This window comes from Chenopodium album, chromosome 17, assembly GCF_948465745.1.
Source record: "Chenopodium album chromosome 17, dcCheAlbu1.1, whole genome shotgun sequence".
Lineage (NCBI taxonomy): Eukaryota > Viridiplantae > Streptophyta > Magnoliopsida > Caryophyllales > Amaranthaceae > Chenopodium > Chenopodium album.
The window spans coordinates 12,331,797-12,346,244 of NC_137850.1; the positions used below are offsets into that span (position 1 = coordinate 12,331,797).

Below are 14,448 nucleotides of genomic sequence, written 5' to 3' on the forward strand. Positions count from 1 at the left end.
GTTTGAGGCCATAAAATCTGAAATAGACTCCATGTTTGAAAATTATGTTTAAAACTTGATTAATTTGCACGAAGGGTGAAAGACCCATCGATCACAAATAAGTTTTTAAGAAGAAAACTAACAAATTTGGAAATGTATATGAATTTATAGCTAGATTAGTTGAAAAGGATACAATTAAATTCACGACGTTGATTTTAATAAAAACCTATTCACCAATCAGAATGCTCAATTATTCTAGCAAAATTGCACATATGAAATATGGCAAAATAGATACCAAAACCGCCTTCCTAAAATAGGATTTTGGAAGTGACTATGAAAATAGTCTAAGGGTTTTGAAAATCTAAATAATGCTAGATTTGAAAGCAAGCTCAAGAAATTCATTATGGGATTGAAGGAAGCATTGCATAAAGGAATTGGAACGTGTTTTCTCATAATAAAAGGATTGATTTATGGAGAAACATAGAAATTCTTATGGATAAGAAGTTTAGTGGGAGCAAGAGTCAATCTTGTAAGGACCAACAAGAAGTTTACAAACTCTATTGTAAATTAACTATCAAATGTTAAAAGCTTAAATTTGAAAGTATTTTCGACAATGGACCAAGCTAAAGGAGACACTTAGTACATATTAGGAATTAAGATCTATTGTATAAACTTAATAAAATGTTTGAACGAGTAAAGGAATTTACTGTGTTAAACATGAATTGAAGGAATTTGAAAGGCTTTCGACCTATATGTATAAAACTAAGTAACTGTTTGAACTAAGTATGAGCTAGGCTAAATACTAAGTCAAACAATAAAGACTCTAGAACACTAGTAGAAAAATTTCTATTACCAGAAACCTATTAGCAATTGGCGTTATATGTGTTAGCTACTAAAACACTAATTGCAACTGGCTAAAATAATATCAGTTGCAAATACTATGTCATTAGCAACTGGCATAGTAATGTACGCTGCTAATACTTAGATTGAAAAAGAAAAAATTTATATTAACAACTAACCTATTTGATGTTAGCTACAAAAACTATAGCATTTGCAGCTGACGTAACAATGCTCGCTGCTATTAATAATTATTGTAAAAATAAAGTATTTATTCGCAACTAAGCTTTTAAATGCCCGCTACAAATACGAGGTCAACCAAAAGGTTGACCAAATTATTTATAACGGGCCTAAAATGGCCAGCTGCTAAAAGTAGGGAATTAAAGTTTTAAAATAGACCCACCACCTTCTCTCTCATCACACCCCGCATTCCCTCATCTAAAAAATCGAAAACCCCCTCAGAACTTCACTTATTCAACCCTCATCCATGGTCGTTGTTCAGTCAGCCCTCGCCTCCATTTCTATGAACTTCACTCACCCCCTTCCTCCATTTTTTCTCAAGAATTAAAGAAGAACAAACCCCTAATTTGTCATGCACTACATTGAAATAGGATGAAACCCTAATTTCGTGCTACATTCCATTGAAGCCGTATTCTAAATTCTCCATTGTAGCAGCTTCTGAGCGTTCTATTCTCCATTGAAGTAGGTGCGTCAGCCAAATTGAACCTTCAATTCGACAATTGTGGGTATATTTGTTTTTTTTTTCTTGGAATTTGGTTTTTTGAAGTTCCTTCAATTCAACAAATTTAGGAGTTTTTTTTTCGTAGATTCAAATTTTTTTTTTTGATATATTGTCGGAATTTTTTTTAATTATATGGTTTTGAAATTCAAATTTGTTGATAGTTTAGGTTGATATGATGATATTCTCCTTGATTTAGTGTTGTTGATGGTAAATTACTTTAAGATATGAAAGATTTCGTTGAGTTAACTTTGATTGATTATTCGAGTTGTTTGATCTACTAAATTTTATTGATTTTGTGTAATTTTATGCTTGTTTTATGATTACGATAATTACTTAGGGTTTAGCGAAGGGTGAGGCAGAGGAAAAGAAGAACATCCTTCATGGTTGAGGTGGGTGCTGCTCAAAAATTGTATTTTCTCTCTCCTCAATAGTCAATCCTCAATTTATCTATATATATTTTTTCATATTTGCATATGTTTTTGTTGAATTATGAATTGAGTATTGTTAATTATTTTTGGTTTTTATTATCTTTTTCCTCGCTAATGATGTTTTTAGGTGTAAATTAAGAATAGGGTTTATAATCATGGTACTGATTATTGGTTATTAAGGTCAGGGTCTCAATAACGTGAACTTATCTTCATATCTGAGGTTGTTATTTGAACTAAATAGGTGTATTGTTTTGTGAAGTGTGACGAGGATTTGCATTGTAGGAAGCTAAATGTGTACATGATTGAGACTATGAGGCCCCATTTTGGTTCAATAATCTCGTCTCTATCATTTAAGGCCTTGAGCTGAAATCGGTATAATTTTTTTGTCTACTATTTTTTGTTAGTTGAGTGTGATTATGTTTCTAAATACTCCATGGACTTATATGTTAAATCTCCATGTGTATGTCATGTATGCATTATAGTAGTTAGTACTTATCTTACATCAATAATTTATAATTAGTGTATTGGTTTAATGTAATCAACATGTAGTTTGTATTAGTTCTGATGTTAAAATTTTAGATGAGACTTGTTGATTCGTTAAGTCCGGTAAACAATTGTATGCTCCTCTTCCTATCTACATTATTGATTCATGAAACTTGTAATATTAGTGTCTAATTCTATGGTTTTCGTTTTGAACTGAAGTCATCTTAAAGTATTAATTTGTTATAATTACTTACATTCTTAAGCACCTAGCAATTAGTGCATCATAGAACTTGACCTCTCTGTATTTTTTTTCCTGCATTCCCTAGTTAAATGTTAAAAACTTTAGGTTTTCCCTAGTTAAATCCTTGGTTTTCCTTGGTGAGAACTGAAGAAATGAGGCTTGAGTTCAATACGTGATGTGTGTATAGGAAGCTAGAAATTCAATATTGATTGGACAGGGTGGATAAAAGAGAAACCAGTGAGGGGAACTGAAGAACTGAGGCTTGAGTTCAACATGTGATGTGTGCGTATAGGAAGCTAGAAATTCAATAGTGATTGGACAGGGTGGATAAAAGAGAAACCAGTGAGGGTAAGCGGGAAATAGAGAGATCTTTGGACTAAAGGCAAATATAAAGAGAGTGACAGCAGTGGTTCCTAAATTACCAAGAAAAAAGTCCATCAGTAAGAGTAAGCTTTTATAACTGATGTCACCTATACGGATTATGAATTTGAATTACTGGTGATAATAAGAGTGACCAATCAACGTGAATTACCTGATTATATATAAGCTTGTAAAAAAGTTGACAATCAACTGATGAGTACTAGGCTTTAGGCTAATTTCAGTTTTTTTTTCTTCCGTAGAACTAATTGATTATTAGATCTATTTATTGTTCTTATCTGCTTGTTTTGTGAAAAATTATTGCCATTATCATGTTATTTGTTTGTTGATGATCAATTTGTGCTGCAGGCTTTTACATCACCATTGAATCAGGTAAATAATAGAATTTGGATGATGCACTAAAGCTTATTCATCTTTTTCAACCATGACAATGGCAGGACATAGATCACTGACCTGTTCAATCAGGACAAGTAAGTCTTGCATATATGATTTATTTTTCTTGTTCCCAAATCCCTCGTCTGGTTATGCCTATATAATTTATTTTACTGAGTTATGATTAGGGTAATTTTAGTGTAATTTGGTTCTAACTTATTTTAGTAATTTATATTGTTCAAATTTTCTCTTAGTTTTGGATCTTACTAATTCTCAACATGTGAAAGCAATTGGAGATATTATTAATATGTGAAGTCCTTTATATTTGGACTGTTACTTGCTACAGGTGATGAAACTGATTTTCTTGCTGTAGCTAAAGTAGATGCTGACTGCTCATCTGAGTCCATTGGTCATTGTTGTATAAAATGTATGTGTTTATATGTTGTTCTTTTTGTTATTATGAAGGTTTAGAGGTTTATGTGATCCAGAATTATTATTTTCAGGTAATATGAAATGGTCATGTATCTGAAGTTGAGGCTCGTTCGTTTAAAAGTTCACTTGATGGAAACTACTACTGATTTTGTAGATAGAAAATACTATTGTGATGATGAATGCAAATTCTTAGATATAGCAGACTTGCCGACTCGTTTGGCATAAGGGTACAACACAAATTATGATTAGCATTTTTTCCATTGAAGTTAGAAGCCTTGTAATTTATTTTTTAATTTATAATTTGTAATTAATGTATACTTCATGATTAACATAAATTTATTATAATAGTATATAAATAATTTGTATATCAATTTGAAAAAATTGCAATTTTTTTTTAAAAAAGAAATGACTATTCGCAACTGGCGTAGTACTAGGTCAGCTGCTAATAGTCTTTTGCAGCTGGCCTAGTACTACGCCAGTTGCAAATAAATAACATTAGCAGCTGGCCTAATATTACCCCAGTTGCAAATAAATACCATTAGCAGCTGGTCAAATACTACAGCAGTTGCGAATAAGTATTATTAGCAACTGGCATGTGCCCATTGTTAATAATATCCTCATTAGTAGCCCCTGCAATAGCAGCCCCACATGTCAGTTGCTAAAAGTCACTTTTTGCCAGTTGCTAATAGCGTTTTTTCGACTAGTGGTAAAGACTTTCAACCGTATCACATAGCAAACAGTTTAGCAAGACTCGGTGAAACTGGATGAGCTAAAAGGTCACATGAATGGAATAAAATTGAGAATAATTCTGCAATCGAAACCATCATGTATGTTATGGAGTCGTCACACAATTTACATGTTTAGAGCATGAGAAGAATAAAGTACCAATCAAAATAAATCTAAGTAATGGATCGTTAGATTATGATCAAGAACATCCAAAGTACTTAGATAAGTAAAAGGGATGGGTTCTTGGCGCATGAAAGCACATGTAATTTGAGAATTGATGTTGCAAGCACATCCTTATGAAGGATCAAGATCCTTAACAAGGAAGCCATTTATAAGCACCAGCTAAAATGCATCGTGGCTTGAGAATGGTAACATGGACGTGCATCTATGTGTAATGTGCGGAAATTTAAAGTAAATTTCCATGATCACAAGTGACTAGGGTATCCCAAATCACTGTGACCCGTTTGGAATAAAATCCAAGCAAAGCACCATTAGGAAGTCTACTGAAATATATGTTGAGAATATTGTTGTTGCCTTAAAGGCAATAATAAGAAAGTTGTTCAATGGGAAGTTTGTTGTTGAACGTTAATGATTGTAGGTTGTCAAGTTGAAGATCTCAGATCATGAAAATGAGAGGGAGCCATCACTTGGACAATAAAATCCTAAATCACATATAATCTGTAACACTCTCAAATTTTATCATCTTATTATGAAAGCGATCAAATTAAGATGCTAGGATTTGCAAAGTAATCGTAACTAAACCTATGTAATAAGTGAACGACAACATTATGAGTCCATTTGATTTTGTGATGAGTGTCATTTATGGCACTCATTTAGCTTCTTTTAGGATGATTTTTCATTGCTTTTACATCTCTTTTATCTCTTTTTCTTTAGTTTTACTTGTATTTTCTCTATTTTGCTTTTTCCTTAGTTGTTTTCTTATTTTCTTGCATTTCTTAGCTTATTTTTCCTTTTCTCCTTTTCTTGTTTGCTTCTTTTTGATTTTAGGAGGTTGGTGATGTTCGAAGAGCTCATAGGTGTTTTCTCGGGGTATATAAAGCTCAGGATGCAACCCGATTCTTCCTCTTGAAGCTCAAAAGTAAAGGAGGCAAAAGCCAAGTCTTCAAGGCCGCGCTCTCATGCCACATGGACATCAAAGTCGGTGTTGAACCCATCGTGAAGGCCTCTAGTGACTGCCTCCCCCAACATGTATCATGTGGAACGCACGGGAGCATCAACGAGCGCACGAAAGCAATCTCCCCTGCTCCAAGGCGCGGCCGCGCATAAGGGAGGAGCGTCCGCGCAGGTGCCAGGAGAAACCGCGCAGCCTGCCTCCCCCTGTTCCGTACCCATTTTGTTGCGGCCGCGCAATGGGATGAGAGGCCGTGCCATTTGAGGTTCTTTTTGGACGTCTAACTAACTTCTCCTTAGTTAGTTTTACTATATATAGAATTTCTTCATTTCTAGAGTGAAAGAAAGCTCTTGATTTAGTTTTTTTTTATAGATTTTGATTAGAATTTTAGAGAAAGAAGCTCAAGATTTTGGAGATTTTGTTCTTCGATTTTAGAGAGAGAAACTTAGTGTTTGATGATTGTTACATTTTGATCTTCATTCCTCTTTTATATAGATCAAAGTTTTGTAAGAATTCTTTCCTTTTCAATGCTATTTTATATTAGATTTTGATATATTGTTGAATTTTATTAGTTTTGTTTGATTTGATTGTTGATATTTGGATTACAATGTTGATGATGGAATTGATGATTGGTTTTGTTATGCTTTTCAATTTTACCATGTGTAGTGAGTAGTTTCCTTGCTAGGGAAGTGGTGAAGCATGTATGAGTAATAATCTATAGCTAATTTAGGGTTTTAGATTGATTTGATGATATGATTAAATTGGTTGATGAAATTTGTGCATGTGTTTGATTTGAAGAGGAGTAGCTAACCTTGATTTACAAGCTAGATTGCATAGGAAATAACTCTTTGAGTGATTGATCTTATTATCGATGACACAAAAAATTGATTTGGAAGCTATTATTATCAATTGATCTTTTTTTGCGATTTTTCTTTGAAGTCATTTGTAGAGACATCTAGCTTGACCATAGGAAATAACTCTTTGAGTGATTTTGATTGCAAATGTTGTTTTCTCTCGCATTTCTTGATTGATCAAATTCCCGACAAATTAGCAACTTTATCATGAGTGCATGTGGATCCTAAATTCCCTAGTGCTTTGATATTTGAATTCTATTTGTTAGTTTTGATTGAGCTGATTCGATAGCTTAGACCAACCCATTGTTTTAAGATTTCGGAATAACTTAGCTTGAGACCTTAGAAAATATCGTTTTCCCTTGGGTTCGACCCGGACTTACCCCTATTCTTAGGGTTGGGTTTGGTTTTATAAATTTTGTTTTGATCGGGGAATCTTAGACACCAACGACCTAGGTTTCACCCGCGTCAAAAATGTTGCTGGGGAAAGCATGGTGATTTGCTATTGTTGATTGAGTCTATTTCATTTATTTGAAAAATACAAAAAGATTTTCTTTCTTTTAGGCTATATTTGTAGCCGTGCTATTGATATTTTGCTTAGAGATTTGTATGCGTAGGGCACGAGATTGAAATTTAGTGCCATTTAATCCGGAAATTAAGAGGATCATAACAAGGATAAGGGTTGCCAATCATTCCTCAATCTCAAGTCCCCCAAGAGAGGAAATCCATCAAGAAGAAGAAGAAGAAGAGCGAGAAGGGTGCTAACCCGAGAGTAGCATTGAAGGAGTTGGGAACTTCGTGAGCTTATAAGTTTGAAAGCGGAATTGCTCCTCCTACGACACCGGCAAATGATCTTGAGATAAGACTAGCGATGATCAATTTTATAGAGAGGCATCAATATAGTGGTGCAAAGCATGAGAGTCCCCTCAACCATCTAAAGGAATTTGAGAAGTATTGCAAAACCATCAAGGTGAATGGGGTTTCTCAAGAGTTTATTCGACTTAAACTTTTCCCTTTCTCTCTTATTGGACGTGCTCTAGAGTGGTTGGACAAAGAGGTGAAGCCAAACTCTTTGAGAACATGGGATGAAGTGACTAAGGAATTTCTATCTCTGTTCTATCCACAAAAGAAGACGGCCGAAGCAAGAGCTCTCATTCAAAGCTTCAAGCAAAAGCCAAATGAAAGTATTTATGAGGCATGGGAAAGGTATAAGGAGTACCAAAGAGAGTGCCCAAATCATGGGATTCCCACCTATCAAATCATCCAAATCTTCTATGGAGGTCTCAACCCCCAAGGAAAGTCTTACTTAGATGTCAGTGCTGGAGGCCCTATCATGAACAAAACGGAGAATGAATTGGTGGACTTAATTGAAGATGTGGTAAGGTATCACATGGATTGGCAAGAAGGCGAGAGAGAGTCGACAAGAAAAAGCGGTTCAACGATTTATTAAATCGACCATCTCAATGCCATCAACAATTTGTCCTCACAAATCTCAAACTTGGGAAAGGAGATGACCTTTGTTAAGGCAAAGCTTGAGAGTGCTTCTTCACAAGCACCAATTCTTCCCTCCCACAATAAGGGGAGAGATACATCTTCTAACTCTACTCCTCCTTCAACTTCGAATAATATGCCAAATGGATGTGTGTTTTGTGATGTATGTGGGTCATATGACCATGATGCTTCTAATTGTCTACATGCATTTGAAAATTGTGATGATGTTGATAATAATGATTGTGGGCAAGTGAATTTTGTTTCAAATAACAACAATGGACAAAGATTTGATGGACCAAGGAACTTTGGCAATAGAAATGCTCACCAAGAAGGAAACTTTGATAATTATAACAATGGTGGTTATAGAAACCAAGAAAATCAAAATTTCCGAGGGAATTATAATAATCAAAGTCAAGTTCAAGGTTATGGAAACCAAAGCCAAGGTCAAGGCTATGGTAACCACTACCAAAACAATGGCCAAAATCAAAACCAGGGTAATAGGAGCAATCAAAACCGGGGAAATTTTCAAAACAACAATCAAAGGGGACCCCCGCCCGGATTTGCTCCAAGAACTCAAGGTAATGGTGAGAATTCCTATGCTCAACCTTCATATTCTAGAACTACCTTGGAAGAAATCATCGAGAACCAAACTAAAATTTTGAACACTTACATGTCGGTAAGTGACAAAAAGTTCAATGAGATGATGACACACAACAAGATGCTTGGAACACAAATCACTCAACTAGATAATAATTTGAAAGAGAGTGTGAATGCTAGACCTTCTTATTTACCCTCACAAGGAGTTGAACCTAAGAAACCCGTGTATTCTATCACCACAAGGAGTGGGAAAGTGCTTGAAGAGAGAGTTTCTAGGAAGAGTGAGGAAGGTGAGAAGGTGAGTGATTCAAGTGAGGAAAAAGATATTGATGTGTTAAAGAAGGTGAGAAAAGAATCCAAGAGGAAGAGAAGAGAGATGAAATAGTGTAAGAGGAGGTGATCAAGCCCAAACTTCAATATCCCCAAAAGTTTTTTATAAACAAAATTGATGAACATTTTGGGAGATTTCTTGACATGCTTAGGGAAGTTCATATTTCAATCCCTTTCACCGAAGCCATGACCCAAATGCCAAGATGTTCTAAGTTCCTTAAGGAAATCTTGAATGGCAAGAGAGAGTGCAATGAGATTGACTCGGTAAAGGTTGGGGAATGTTGTAGCGCTTTGATTCACAATGATTTACCCAAGAAAATGAAAGATCCGGGTAATTTCTTTATCCCTTGCAAAATCAATGGAAAATTATTTCAAAATGCTCTTTGTAATCTTGGTTCAAGTGTGAGCATTATGCCTTATTCGGTCTTTAGGAAGCTTAAGATAGATGAGCTTCTTCAAACCAACATGACCTTGCAATTGGCCGATTGATCTATTAAGTTTCCAAAGGGAAGAGTTGAGGATGTTCCCCTCAAGAGGAGAGTTCACAATTCCGGTTGATTTTATTATGCTTGAAATAGCGAAAGATGACAACATACCTATCATTTTAGGGAGACCTTTCTTAGCTACTTCGGGAGCTTTGATAGATTTGAAGAGTGGCCTTATGACTTTGAGAGTTGGTAACAATAAGGCTAGTTTTGAGCTTAAATCGATGCATGAATCCTTGTCTTTTGTGAATGGAATTATGTGCATCAATTCGCCTCATTCCAATGATAATGTATGCATGATTGTTTCTTCAACTAAAAATGTTCTTGAGGTTTGTGATGATGTGCCTTTGAGTGTTAAAAACAAGAAGGTTAGTGAAGACAACAAGAAGCCTTTAAAGCTTGTGGATGAGGAGGTGATTGATATTCCTCCATGTTTTGAGTTCTACCCTCAAGAGGATGAGATTGACTCCAAGAGTGTTGATGGTGAGAAGTCGTCCACTAAAAGGAGCAAGAAGACAAAGAAGAAAAAGAGAGCTTTTATGAAGAAGAAAATGAAGTTGAAGCAAAGTGAACTTGTTTCGGAATTTTCAACAAATGAGAGTACATCTAACAATGGTGTAAATTTTCCAAGGAATAAGAAGAAGTTTGTTTCCTCTACCACTTTGAAAAAGGTGGTCTTCTTTGACCCTCCGTGATTTGGAGGAAGGGTCAAGCTAAGGACCTTAAGCAAGCGCTTCCCGGGAGGCAATCCGGTTTTCTAAATTTTTCTTTTGATTCTATCTTTCTTAGTTTTCTTTCAATTGTTTTTCTTTCTTTCACTTGTTTTGTGTTTGGATTAATAGGTTGATTTCATGGGCATTGGACCCAACCTCAAACGAGCATGAGCACAATGGGAAGGTGTTTCGTGGTAATTGGAGAGAGTATGCTCGATATAATTGAATTTCGAGTTGAATGGGTAAGGTTATTAAAGAGTTAAGATTGGAAAAGTTGTGTTTCAATGAAAAGCAAATTTTTGCTTGGTGGGTTCATTATGGTGCTCTCATTGATTTGGGATGTTGAACCCACTGTCAAGGGGTTTAGAAACTGATGCGTTTAGTGAGTTCAATAATCCCCGGATGATAAAGATCATTAAGTCCACAGATGAATGCACCAAGAACAAGAAGCAAGCAAGGAAGAAGAGCATCATGGGCGCTGGCGCGCGGGCGAGCACCCCTGCTGCGCGGCCACGCAGGTGCCCAGCCGCACTACTTCTTCTTCTTTCTCCTTTCCTTTCCTCATTTTCATTCTCATACCCACCATCGTCCGCACTCCTCACTCTCCCAAATCTGAAAACTTAACCCTCAAACTACAAAAATCATCCCTTAAATCATCTAAACAACTCACAAAATCAACAAATTCCTACTCAAATTTTATCATTTTCATCAAAATCATACTACCTTCCTCCATTTCTTCTTCTCCAATCTCTTTCCTCCATTGAAGAGCAAATTGGCGATTTTCGGTGTGGTGGATTTTGGTGCTTAAAACTTGATCAATCTTGCTTCTATGGTATAATCATCTTCTTTACCTTTATTTTACGTTTTATATCAATTTGTAGCAAGAATTTGATTAATTTGGTGATTGTGAATAGTAGTAGTATCATTTTGTTTGAAATTGGTGATTGATTGAGTAATTTGATTGATTATATGTGTTGTTGTTGATAAAATTTGCCTTACATTGTGTTGTTGTTGATTATGTAGCTTATTTGTGAAATTTGGTTGCAATTTGTGGAAGGTTGAATTTTGGTATTGTTGGTAGTAAGTGGTGATTTGAGTATTGGTTGGTTGAACCAAGTATTGTGGTGGTGTTGTGGTTGTATTGTGATGGTGGTGAATTGTGGAGTTGTAGTTGAATTTTGGTTGTGAAATTGGTGAAGCAAAAATGTCCAATATCATGAAAGCCCACACTTCCAAAAAGAGAAAAACAAACATTACAATTGAAGAACCTTCTCCATCAAACACACCTTCTTCCCAAACTCAAAATGAAGACCCTCTTCCACTACCCAAAACATGATTCGCCAATCTAAATCATAAACCGCTTTGGAATGAATTCAAGAAAAGAACCATAAAGCCCTCACGGCATTATCATCAATCGAGCATGATTAAATTGGGAATTGATGAGGACTTATGGGTCTTATTTGACAACCTTAGGTTGGGTAGCTTCGTCAACAAACACTACCGAACCTACCTTGAACTAACTAGGGAGTTCTTGGCTTCTTTGACTACTACTCCGGTTGGTACCAAGGACTACCAAATAACCTTCCAACTTTTCAATGTAGAGCATCACATGTCTTTGGCCGAATTCAATGTGGCCCTTGATTTCAATCCGGGGGCGGATATCCTTTTCTCCGAGCATGATTATTTGGATGGGTACGCCCAAAATGCATGGTGGCGTGATATCTCGGGGTTGGATGAGTTCACCGTTCGCTATTCTCTTGCAAGCGACATTTTCCAACCATGCCTTAGAGTGCTTTATCGGTTGTTGGGGTACTCGATTTTCCTTAAGCAAGACTTGGGAAAGATGTCGCAAGCCGAGTTGCGAGTTTTTTGGATGGCAACTAGGGAAGAGTTGCGTGGGTGGTTGAACTTTGGGAACATATTCTTGAGGAATTGTATGGATATGCGGGGCAAGAAGTTGGGAGACATCCCTTGTGGTAGCATGGTGACTAGGTTGGCTACCAACCTTGGTTCCTCTCTTGTACTCCGGTGGGGGACGCCGACACCCTCTACCTCGACATTGCTCAACTCCGGCAAGTGCAATTCATACCAAAGGGCAATGATGATGAGGTGTTTGATTGGCTAGTGAGGAATGCTCTTCGGTGTTATCTTCCGAACCCCTCCTTGACCTCCCTCCACCGGCATGCCTCGAATCTGTGGTTTGTTCCTATTAGCAACTGCATCCCCGGTGAAGATGAAGACATGCAAGATTTCCTCAACGAAGAGCAACAAATTCAACAAAATTAAAATCAACTTCAACAACAACAACAACAACAACAAGAGCAAGAGCAAGAAGTGCCTCAACCTCAACATCAACAACATCGATTCTCCAACACCGACATAGAGGCTTTGAGTGCCCAAATGGCGGGCATGCAAGTTCGATTAGAGGGGATGTATGATCAAGACTTCGAGGCGATATACAACCAAATGAGAGGCATCTTCGAAATGTAACAAGATATGTTTTTCCAACAACAACAACTCTATGATGTGAGTGTTAACCGTGGGGAGATCACTCCCCCGGTTAACTACCCGTATTTTCCTCCTCAACTCGGTCCCGTACCTTCTTGGGGAGATGATGGGAGGGCTACCTACCCATATTGGCAAGGACCTCAAGGGTCCAACACCGAGACTCGCTCATTTCCGGATGAGCACGATAACTATGATTACCGTGTGCCCGGTGGTAGAGACTATAAGGGTGATCCTAACTACCCCTATGTCGATCCCACCCATCCGTTACCACGTGAGTTGCCCGATCAATTTACTCCCTTGGCCCCTTGGCAACAAGATAATTTTAGGGGCCACTATGGTTGGCCACTCGGCTACACCAGGGGATGGGATCCTTATGGTCCCCCATCCGGCTTTTCATATGATAGGGAGGATGATGATGATGGTGCCGGGCCTAGTAGTAACTAGTTCCCCCTCTTTGTGCTTTTACCTCCATCCTTTTTATTATGTGATCTTTGTTTTGTATTATGTTGAGTTGTATTTTTTATTAGCTTGGGGGGACACTTGTAATACCCCGTCTAAAACAGGAGGCGAGGCGTTAGCGGAAATAACGTCGAGATGGAAATGTCACTCTAAAGGTGAAAAAAAATAAAGGGAATAAATAAATAGCATAAATAAATAAAATAAATTGATCAAAGAAAACTTTGAACGAGGCAGAACAACCTCAAACCGACTATCCCAAGAAAGGAGAAGTCTAAAAGATAACAAAAGAAAGTCTATAAAGCTTCCAAGAACAAACTAACACTCTGCTCTCAGCCCCGACTCAATAGGAACTATTCTCCACCTGCAAATAATATTTAGGTTCCACAATCAGTGGGGAGTAACTAGCAGTTCTCCCAAAATTTGTAGAAACACAAAGCTAAACATAGAGTAAAGCATAGAAGCAGACAATTTAATAATACCACATATATACATGTCAAGCAACAACTTAATAATATAGACAAGATAAACATGGTAGAGATACATAAATAGGAATACAGTTCAAAACATGCAACATGATTATAATACAAAGCATATTGAACAATGTAAATATATTACCACAAAATTTCAGAGTAAGAACAATAATAGCACCTAAAACAAAACGATAAATTCATATAAACAATAATTAACACTCTTTAAAGATTAAGAAAAATTCATGCCTAGACTTAAGAATACCTTCTCAAAGTAGTAATAATTTTAAAATAGGGAAATTTAACTTTTCTAAAACTGATCCATAATGAGGCAAGCATATAAAATATGAACGCCGGTGAATCCCACAGCCCACCACCAAAGGTTTGTCAGGACGAACCTACAGACGATTCCGCAGCTGTCTGCGTCTGAGAATAGCCAAACTCCCAGTTTTCCTACTCGAATTCCGCAACCCGAGTAGTTCCAGACGACAACAATTAACCTAGGAAATTACATCTCGAATTCCGCAGCCCAAGATGTTGGCATGTTCCAACCATTGAATTCCGCAGCCCAATGGTTGTCTTACACTCACGAATCATATAAAACAGTAAAAATAGTTCTTCAAAATCATCCAAACACATTTAGGGATCATCAACCCCAATTTAGAATACTGCAGGCCTTTACTTCTAAGACCAAAATTCATCAAAAATCCTTCAAAAGAGTTTAACTTCAAAATCTTCAAAGTATACAAAATCGTTTATATATCATAACAAGGTGTCACTCTTATTGTCTGGATTTG

General features: G+C 36.6%; 1 pseudogene; it reads right to left on the bottom strand.

Moving 5' to 3' along the window:
- Positions 1 to 7,748: 7,748 nt before the first annotated feature.
- LOC145590407 (small nucleolar RNA R71) lies at positions 7,749 to 7,846 on the bottom strand (annotated as a pseudogene).
- Between the last annotated feature and the right edge of the window lie 6,602 nt (positions 7,847 to 14,448).